Raw genomic sequence first — 10,810 nt, 5'->3', positions numbered from 1 at the left:
CCCCATCCATAAACAAATTAAACAACCATAGAGACATCACACACCCCTGCCGCAAACCTACATTCACTGAGAACCAATCACTTTCCTCTCTTCCTACACGTACACATGCCTTACATCCTCGATAAAAACTTTTCACTTCTTCTTACAACTTGCCTCCCACACAATATATTCTTGATACCTTCAACAGAGCATCTCTATCAATTCTATCATATGCCTTCTCCAGATCCATAAATGCTACATACAAATCCATTTGCTTTTCTAAGTATTTCTCACATACACTATTCAAAGCAAACACCTGATCCACACATCCTCTACCACTTCTGAAACCCCACTGCTCTTCCCCGATCTGATATATATATATATATATATATATATATATATATATATATATATATATATATATATATATATATATATATATATATATATATATATATATATACACTGCGGCGAGGCGACGCGACGCTGACACAATCACTGTCACAATATCACTTCTGCCTCCTCAAGTCAATCTCTCAGCCACAGTGCAGGCCTTCATCGTCGAAATCGGTCTTCTTCCTCATTTGCCGAACCCGTCCTCCAGCGCGCTCTCCACCCAGCACCTTTATCCACAACGGAGCGAGGCCCTCTTGCTTCCTCTCCCGGCTACGTATAAACGCACTACACACACACACTGCGCCGTCCCGTATCCAGGTCCTTAAGTCTTCAGCAGTAGACTCTTGGTGAATGCAAAAGAGACCATAATGTAGAACACAATACCAAAGAGAATGCTCCCAAAGGCAGTCCATAAAGATTTCATGCCAAAGAAGATGTTAAACTGTATGGGACGTCTCTGCTCAAGTTCATAGTTGAGATGCTGTGACCTCTTAACAACTGAACGATCTGAAGCAATGTTAGGAAGACACCATCGTTGGGCTTCCTCACTGTAGAATAATTTTCCCCGTGGTTCAGGTTTGTAAGAAGGCTTGGGGAGAGGTGTGGTGAACAGTTCCCTGCGTAACTGTTTTAACTTTTTGGCATGTGTTAATCCAAGTACAGCACATTCCAATGTAGTAAAGTTGACAGAGGCACCTCCTGAAGAATCATCATCTAAGCCAACTACTGCCTCCACAGAATTCACATCACCTGGGAAACTATCTTGCAGGAAGAGTGTGCCAATATCTGCAGGTATGGAATCAAAGCCACATGAGCCTATAACATGAACTCCATTTTCTTGAGCCTGCTTTGAGTAACTCAACTGCATCTGTTCTAGGTACTGAGGCTCACCACTTATGTCCACATGGTCAGCTCCACCCTTAATACAGGCAGATACAACTCTATCACCATAAAAACGATATGGTCCAACACAGTTTAGGACCATGTGTATCGAGACAGACTTCCCCAGAACTTTTAAAGGGGAAGTAAATGTTTATAGTTGTGTTAATGGAGTGATAGTTTTCATGCATGGTGTTTTTGACAAGAAAATAGTGAAGTTGGAGAAAAATGTAGCTTAGACATTGAAGCTTATTGACACAGTGGTGAAATTGATGAGAACTGCTATTGACGTTTGTGTGAATAAATTGTACATTTCCTTTTCCATAGCCAGAGGTTGAACCATTATGTGACATTCATTTTTTTTTTCATTCATTTCAAGTTAAAAGTTTGTTTCTAAATTGTTCTTACATTTTTCATATGTATATATATGTATGTGTGTGTGTGTGTGTGTATGTGCATATGTGTGTGTGTGTGTGTGTGTGTGTGTATATGTATATATATATGTATATTATCCCTGGGGATAGGGGTGAAAGAATACTTCCCACGTATTCCTCGCGTGTCGTAGAAAGCGACTAGAGGGGACGGGAGCGGGGGGCCGGAAATCCTCCCCTCCTTGTATTAACTTTCTAAAATGGGAAACAGAAGAAGGAGTCACGCGGGGAGTGATCATCCTCCTCGAAGGCTCAGAGTGGGGTGCCTAAATGTGTGTGGATGTAACCAAGATGTGAAAAAAGGAGAGATAGGTAGTATGTTTGAGGAAAGGAACCTGGATGTTTTGGCTCTGAGTGAAACGAAGCTCAAGGGTAAAGGGGAAGAGTGGTTTGGAAATGTCTGGGGAGTGAAGTCAGGGGTTAGTGAGAGGACAAGAGCAAGGGAAGGAGTAGCAATACTCCTGAAACAGGAGTTGTGGGAGTATGTGATAGAATGTAAGAAAGTAAATTCTCGATTAATATGGGTAAAATTGAAAGTTGATGGAGAAAGGTGGGTGATTATTGGTGCATATGCACCTGGGCATGAGAAGAAAGATCATGAGAGGCAAGTGTTTTGGGAGCAGCTAAATGAGTGTGTTAGCGGTTTTGATGCACGAGACCGGGTTATAGTGATGGGTGATTTGAATGCAAAGGTGAGTAATGTGGCAGTTGAGGGAATAATTGGTATGCATGGGGTGTTCAGTGTTGTAAATGGAAATGGTGAAGAGCTTGTAGATTTATGTGCTGAAAAAGGACTGATGATTGGGAATACCTGGTTTAAAAAGCGAGATATACATAAGTATACTTATGTAAGTAGGAGAGATGGCCAGAGAGCGTTATTGGATTACGTGTTAATTGACAGGCGTGCGAAAGAGAGACTTTTGGATGTTAATGTGCTGAGAGGTGCAACTGGAGGGATGTCTGATCATTATCTTGTGGAGGCTAAGGTGAAGATTAGTATGGGTTTTCAGAAAAGAGGAGTGAATGTTGGGGTGAAGAAGGTGGTGAGAGTAAGTGAGCTTGGGAAGGAGACCTGTGTGGGGAAGTACCAGGAGAGACTGTGTACAGAATGGAAAAAGGTGAGAACAATGGAAGTAAGGGGAGTCGGGGAGGAATGGGATGTATTTAGGGAATCAGTGATGGATTGCGCAAAAGATGCTTGTGGCATGAGAAGAGTGGGAGGTGGGCTGTTTAGAAAGGGTAGTGAGTGGTGGGATGAAGAAGTAAGAGTATTAGTGAAAGAGAAGAGAGAGGCATTTGGACGATTTTTGCAGGGAAAAAATGCAATTGAGTGGGAGAAGTATAAAAGAAAGAGACAGGAGGTCAAGAGAAAGGTGCAAGAGGTGAAAAAAAAGGCAAATGAGAGTTGGGGTGAGAGACTATCAGTAAATTTTAGGGAGAATAAAAAGATGTTCTGGAAGGAGGTAAATAGGGTGCGTAAGACAAGGGAGCAAATGGGAACTTCAGTGAAGGGCGTAAATGGGGAGGTGATAACAAGTAGCGGTGATGTGAGAAGGAGATGGAATGAGTATTTTGAAGGTTTGTTGAATGTGTCTGATGACAGAGTGGCAGATATAGGGTGTTTTGGTCGAGGTGGTGTGTAAAGTGAGAGGGTTAGGGAAAATGATTTGGTAAACAGAGAAGAGGTTGTAAAAGCTTTGCGGAAGATGAAAGCCGGCAAGGCAGCAGGTTTGGATGGTATTGCAGTGGAATTTATTAAGAAAGGGGGTGACTGTATTGTTGACTGGTTGGTAAGGTTATTTAATGTATGTATGACTCATGGTGAGGTGCCTGAGGATTGGCGGAATGCGTGCATAGTGCCATTGTACAAAGGCAAAGGGGATAAGAGTGAGTGCTCAAATTACAGAGGTATAAGTTTGTTGAGTATTCCTGGTAAATTATATGGGAGGGTATTGATTGAGAGGGTGAAGGCATGTACAGAGCATCAGATTGGGGAAGAGCAGTGCGGTTTCAGAAGTGGTAGAGGATGTGTGGATCAGGTGTTTGCTTTGAAGAATGTATGTGAGAAATACTTAGAAAAGCAAATGGATTTGTATGTAGCATTTATGGATCTGGAGAAGGCATATGATAGAGTTGATAGAGATGCTCTGTGGAAGGTATTAAGAATATATGGTGTGGGAGGCAAGTTGTTAGAAGCAGTGAAAAGTTTTTATCGAGGATGTAAGGCATGTGTACGTGTAGGAAGAGAGGAAAGTGATTGGTTCTCAGTGAATGTAGGTTTGCGGCAGGGGTGTGTGATGTCTCCATGGTTGTTTAATTTGTTTATGGATGGGGTTGTAAAGGAGGTAAATGCAAGAGTCCTGGAAAGAGGGGCAAGTATGAAGTCTGTTGGGGATGAGAGAGCTTGGGAAGTGAGTCAATTGTTGTTCGCTGATGATACAGCGCTGGTGGCTGATTCATGTGAGAAACTGCAGAAGCTGGTGACTGAGTTTGGTAAAGTGTGTGGAAGAAGAAAGTTGAGAGTAAATGTGAATAAGAGCAAGGTTATTAGGTACAGTAGGGGTGAGGGTCAAGTCAATTGGGAGGTGAGTTTGAATGGAGAAAAACTGGAGGAAGTGAAGTGTTTTAGATATCTGGGAGTGGATCTGTCAGCGGATGGAACCATGGAAGCGGAAGTGGATCATAGGGTGGGGGAGGGGGCGAAAATTTTGGGAGCCTTGAAAAATGTGTGGAAGTCGAGAACATTATCTCGGAAAGCAAAAATGGGTATGTTTGAGGGAATAGTGGTTCCAACAATGCTGTATGGTTGCGAGGCGTGGGCTATGGATAGAGATGTGCGCAGGAGGATGGATGTGCTGGAAATGAGATGTTTGAGGACAATGTGTGGTGTGAGGTGGTTTGATCGAGTAAGTAACGTAAGGGTAAGAGAGATGTGTGGAAATAAAAAGAGTGTGGTCGAGAGAGCAGAAGAGGGTGTTTTGAAATGGTTTGGGCACATGGAGAGAATGAGTGAGGAGAGATTGACCAAGAGGATATATGTGTCGGAGGTGGAGGGAACGAGGAGAAGAGGGAGACCAAATTGGAGGTGGAAAGATGGAGTGAAAAAGATTTTGTGTGATCGGGGCCTGAACATGCAGGAGGGTGAAAGGAGGGCAAGAAATAGAGTGAATTGGAGTCATGTGGTATACAGGGGTTGACGTGCTGTCAGTGGATTGAAGCAAGGCATGTGAAGCGTCTGGGGTAAACCATGGAAAGCTGTGTAGGTATGTATATTTGCGTGTCTGGACGTGTGTATGTACATGTGTATGGGGGGGGGGGTTGGGCCATTTCTTTCGTCTGTTTCCTTGCGCTACCTCGCAAACGCGGGAGACAGCGACAAAGTATAAAAAAAAAAAAAAAAAAATATATATATATATATATATATATATATATATATATATATATATATATATATATATATATATATATATATATATATAAGTATATATATATAAGTATATATATATATATATATATATATATATATATATATATATATATATATATATATATATATATATATATATATATATATATATATATATATATATATATATATTTCTTTTTCTTTTACACTATTCGCCATTTCCCGCGTTAGCGAGGTAGCGTTAGGAACAGAGGACTGGGCCTTTTTTGGAATATCCTCACCTGGCCCCCTCTGTTCCTTCTTTTGGAAAATTAAAAAAAAAAAAAAAAAAAACGAGAGGGGAGGATTTCCAGCCCCCCGCTCCCTTCTCTCTTAGTCGCCTTCTGAGACACGCAGGGAATACGTGGGAAGTATTCTTTCTCCCCTATCCCTAGGGATAATATATACATATATGTATATATATATATATATATATATATATATATATATATATATATATATATATATATATATATATATATATATATATATATATATATATATATATATATATATTTATATATATATTTTTTTTTTTATACTTTGTCGCTGTCTCCCGCGTTTGCGAGGTAGCGCAAGGAAACAGACGAAAGAAATGGCCCAACCCCCCCCCCCCCATACACATGTATATACATACGTCCACACACGCAAATATACATACCTACACAGCTTTCCATGGTTTACCCCAGACGCTTCACATGCCCTGCTTCAATCCACTGACAGCACGTCAACCCCGGTATACCACATCGCTCCAATTCACTCTATTCCTTGCCCTCCTTTCACCCTCCTGCATGTTCAGGCCCCGATCACACAAAATCTTTTTCACTACATCTTTCCACCTCCAATTTGGTCTCCCTCTTCTCCTCGTTCCCTCCACCTCCGACACATATATCCTCTTGGTCAATCTTTCCTCACTCATCCTCTCCATGTGCCCAAACCACTTCAAAACACCCTCTTCTGCTCTCTCAACCATGCTCTTTTTATTTCCACACATCTCTCTTACCCTTACGTTACTTACTCGATCAAACCACCTCACACCACACATTGTCCTCAAACATCTCATTTCCAGCACATCCATCCTCCTGCGCACCACTCTATCCATAGCCCACGCCTCGCAACCATACAACATTGTTGGAACCACTATTCCTTCAAACATACCCATTTTTGCTTTCCGAGATAATGTTCTCGACTTCCACACATTCTTCAAGGCTCCCAGGATTTTCGCCCCCTCCCCCACCCTATGATCCACTTCCGCTTCCATGGTTCCATCCGCTGCCAGATCCACTCCCAGATATCTAAAACACTTCACTTCCTCCAGTTTTTCTCCCTTCAAACTCACCTCCCAATTGACTTGACCCTCAACCCTACTGTACCTAATAACCTTGCTCTTATTCACATTTACTCTTAACTTTCTTCTTCCACACACTTTTCCAAACTCAGTCACCAGCTTCTGCAGTTTCTCACATGAATCAGCCACCAGCGCTGTATCATCAGCGAACAACAACTGACTCACTTCCCAAGCTCTCTCATCCCCAACAGACTTCATACTTGCCCCTCTTTCCAAAACTCTTGCATTCACCTCCCTAACAACCCCATCCATAAACAAATTAAACAACCATGGAGACATCACACACCCCTGCCGCAAACCTACATTCACTGAGAACCAATCACTTTCCTCTCTTCCTACACGTACACATGCCTTACATCCTCGATAAAAACTTTTCACTGCTTCTAACGACTTTCCTCCCACACCATATATTCTTAATACCTTCCACAGAGCATCTCTATCAACTCTATCGTATGCCTTCTCCAGATCCATAAATGCTACATACAAATCCATTTGCTTTTCTAAGTATTTCTCACATACATTCTTCAAAGCAAACACCTGATCCACACATCCTCTACCACTTCTGAAACCACACTGCTCTTCCCCAATCTGATGCTCTGTACATGCCTTCACCCTCTCAATCAATACTCTCCCATATAATTTACCAGGAATACTTAACAAACTTATACCTCTGTAATTTGAGCACTCACTCTTATCCCCTTTGCCTTTGTACAATGGCACTATGCACGCATTCCGCCAATCCTCAGGCACCTCACCATGAGTCATACATACATTAAATAACCTTACCAACCAGTCAACAATACAGTCATCCCCTTTTTTAATAAATTCCAATGCAATACCATCCAAACCTGCTGCCTTGCCGGCTTTCATCTTCCGCAAAGCTTTCACTACCTCTTCTCTGTTTACCAAATCATTTTCCCTAACCCTCTCACTTTGCACAGCACCTCGACCAAAACACCCTATATCTGCCACTCTATCATCAAACACATTCAACAAACCTTCAAAATACTCACTCCATCTCCTTCTCACATCACCACTACTTGTTATCACCTCCCCACTTGCGCCCTTCACCGAAGTTCCCATTTGCTCCCTTGTCTTACGCACTTTATTTACCTCCTTCCAGAACATCTTTTTATTCTCCCTAAAATTTAATGATACTCTCTCACCCCAACTCTCATTTGCCCTTTTTTTCACCTCTTGCACTTTTCTCTTGACCTCCTGTCTCTTTCTTTTATACATCTCCCACTCAATTGCATTTTTTCCCTGCAAAAATCGTCCAAATGCCTCTCTCTTCTCTTTCACTAATACTCTTACTTCTTCATCCCACCACTCACTACCCTTTCTAATCAACCCACCTCCCACTCTTCTCATGCCACAAGCATCTTTTGCGCAATCCATCACTGATTCCCTAAATACATCCCATTCCTCCCCCACTCCCCTTACTTCCATTGTTCTCACCTTTTTCCATTCTGTACTCAGTCTCTCCTGGTACTTCCTCACACAGGTCTCCTTCTCAAGCTCACTTACTCTCACCACCCTCTTCATCCCAACATTCACTCTTCTTTTCTGAAAACCCATAGAAATCTTCACCTTAGCCTCCACAAGATAATGATCAGACATCCCTCCAGTTGCACCTCTCAGCACATTAACATCCAAAAGTCTCTCTTTCGCACGCCTGTCAATTAACACGTAATCCAATAACGCTCTCTGGCCATCTCTCCTACTTACATAAGTATACTTATGTATATCTCGCTTTTTAAACCAGGTATTCCCAATCACCAGTCCTTTTTCAGCACATAAATCTACAAGCTCTTCACCATTTCCATTTACAACACTGAACACCCCATGTATACCAATTATTCCCTCAACTGCCACATTACTCACCTTTGCATTCAAATCACCCATCACTATAACCCGGTCTCGTGCATCAAAACCACTAACACACTCATTCAGCTGCTCCCAAAACACTTGCCTCTCTTGATCTTTCTTCTCATGCCCAGGTGCATATGCACCAATAATCACCCACCTCTCTCCATCAACTTTCAGTTTTACCCATATTAATCGAGAATTTACTTTCTTACACTCTATCACATACTCCCACAACTCCTGTTTCAGGAGTATTGCTACTCCTTCCCTTGCTCTTGTCCTCTCAGTAACCCCTGACTTTACTCCCCAGACATTCCCAAACCACTCTTCCCCTTTACCCTTGAGCTTCGTTTCACTCAGAGCCAAAACATCCAGGTTCCTTTCCTCAAACATACTACCTATCTCTCCTTTTTTCACATCTTGGTTACATCCACACACATTTAGGCACCCCACTCTGAGCCTTCGAGGAGGATGAGCACTCCCCGCGTGACTCCTTCTTCTGTTTCCCATTTTAGAAAGTTAATACAAGGAGGGGAGGATTTCTGGCCCCCCGCTCCCGTCCCCTCTAGTCGCTTTCTACGACACGCGAGGAATACGTGGGAAGAATTCTTTCACCCCTATCCCCAGGGATAATATACATATATATATATATACATACACACACACACCCACACACACACACATACGCACATATACATACACACACGCATACATATATATACATATGAGAAATGTAAGAAACAATTTAGAAAACTGAAACTTCTAGCTTGAAATGAATGAAAAAAAAGAATGTCACATAATGGTTCAATCTCTGGCTATGGAAAAAAGAAAATGTATAATTTATTTACACAAACGTTAAAGCAGTTCTCATCAATTTAACCACTGTATCAATAAGCTTCAATGTCTAAGCTACATTTTTCTCCAATTTCACTATTTTCCTTCACATTTTCAATTGTGTCTGAAGGTTCTACTTCAAGAGTGATTGTTTTTCCAGTAAGAAAATATAAAAAGTACTATACTTTTCTCTATGCTTGTGTGGTAATGTTTTCAACAAACTGTGCTGATGCTGGCAGTTCACAATAAGTCACTTTCTTCCTACATCTTTTAACAAAAATATTCACTTAAACACATTACTGTACACACTTTATGGTTTCCTTTCGGGGATGATCTTCCATTACATAAACTAAGCATACTACAAATGCCATATATGCAAGCAAAACTTTTTTCTTCATACTATGTTACTATTTTCTGTGTAGCAAGGTAGCACCAAGAACAGAAGAAGTACAGCCTCACATGCTCATATCCATTCTCTAGCTGTCATGTATAATGAACCAAAGAACTTCTCACTCCAAAAAAGTTTACATTTCCCTGCTATTGGAAGTAGTGCAGGCAACAAAACCAATACAGCCTTTTGATTTGCCCTCTACTTTCAAGTTGAGATGAGACACATCATATATGTATATATATATATATATATATATATATATATATATATATATATATATATATATATATATATATATATATATATATATATATATATATATATATATATATATATATATATACATATATATTTTTTATTTATCATTTTTATACTTTGTCGCTGTCAGGAAACAGACGAAATAATTGCCCAACCCACCCACATACACATGTATATATATATACACGTCCACAAACGCACATATACATACCTATACATCTCAACGTATGCATATAAACACGCACAGACACATACATATATACACATGTACATAATTCATACTGTCTTCCCTTATTCATTTCCGTCGCCACCCCGCCACATGATAAAATGCCAACCCACTTTCCTCCGCATGTGGGCTAGGTAGCTCTAGGAAAAGACAACAAAGGCCACATTCGTTCACACTCCGTCTCTAGTTGTTATGTATAATGCACCGAAACCACAGGTCTTTTTCCACATCCAGGCCCCACAAAATTTTCCATGGTTTACCCCAGACGCTTCACATGCCTTGGTTCAATCCATTGACAGCACGTCGACCCCGGTATACCACATCGTTCCACTTCACTCTATTCCTTACACGCCTTTCACCCTCCTGCATATTCAGGCCCCGATCACTCAAAATCTTTTTCACTCCATCTTTCCAACCCCAATTTGGTCTCCCACTTCTCGTTTCCTCCATCTCTGACACATATATCCTCTTTATCAATCTTTCCTCACTCATTCTCTCCATGTGACCAAACCATTTCGAAACATCCTCTTCTGCTCTTTCAACCACTATTGTTACCATTTCATTACTTACTCGATCAAACCACCTCACGCCACATATTGTCCTCAAACATCTTATTTCCAGCATATCCACCCTCCTCCGTACAACTCTATCTATAGCCCACGCCTTGCAACCATATACCGTTGCTGGAACCACTATTCCTTCAAACATACCCATTTTTGCTTTCCAAGATAACGTTCTCGATTTCCACATTCTTCAA

At 41.1% G+C, this 10,810-nt stretch overlaps 1 pseudogene; it reads right to left on the bottom strand.

The window, feature by feature from the left end:
• Positions 1–697: 697 nt before the first annotated feature.
• On the bottom strand, positions 698–1,360 carry LOC139753916 (saccharopine dehydrogenase-like oxidoreductase pseudogene; annotated as a pseudogene).
• Between the last annotated feature and the right edge of the window lie 9,450 nt (positions 1,361–10,810).

Source organism: Panulirus ornatus, chromosome 16 (assembly GCF_036320965.1).
Source record: "Panulirus ornatus isolate Po-2019 chromosome 16, ASM3632096v1, whole genome shotgun sequence".
Lineage (NCBI taxonomy): Eukaryota > Metazoa > Arthropoda > Malacostraca > Decapoda > Palinuridae > Panulirus > Panulirus ornatus.
The sequence above is the reverse complement of the archived record's forward strand: the minus strand, read 5'-3'. Positions and strand labels throughout refer to the sequence as shown.